At 60.9% G+C, this 248-nt stretch overlaps 1 protein-coding gene across 1 annotated transcript in view; it reads left to right on the forward strand.

The window, feature by feature from the left end:
* Positions 1-248, forward strand: part of LOC103777367 (semaphorin-4G-like) — a gene marked incomplete at both ends in the record, with an annotated part of 5,671 nt that overhangs the window by 2,751 nt on the left and 2,672 nt on the right.

Here is a 248-nt window from a genome sequence, read left to right on the forward strand (position 1 = left end):
TGTCCCTGAGCTGGGGGAAAAAGAAGCCTGGAGCTGTGTCCCCAGCATGGCGGGGGAGCCCTGGAGAGGCTGTGTCCGTTCCCACGGCTGTGCTGCTGGTCCAGTTTGGCACACCCTGGGAGTGAGGCAGCGGAGCTGCCAGGCTGGAAGGGCCCCATCATTATTTGACGTGCTTTTGAACTGCAAACCCCAAAGAAAATAACTTCTGCCATGACGGGGACATCACCTGGGGGGACCCAGCCCGGCTG

The sequence above is a fragment of the Merops nubicus genome, unplaced genomic scaffold, assembly GCF_000691845.1.
Source record: "Merops nubicus isolate BGI_N331 unplaced genomic scaffold, ASM69184v1 scaffold33207, whole genome shotgun sequence".
NCBI classification, from domain to species: Eukaryota; Metazoa; Chordata; class Aves; order Coraciiformes; family Meropidae; genus Merops; species Merops nubicus.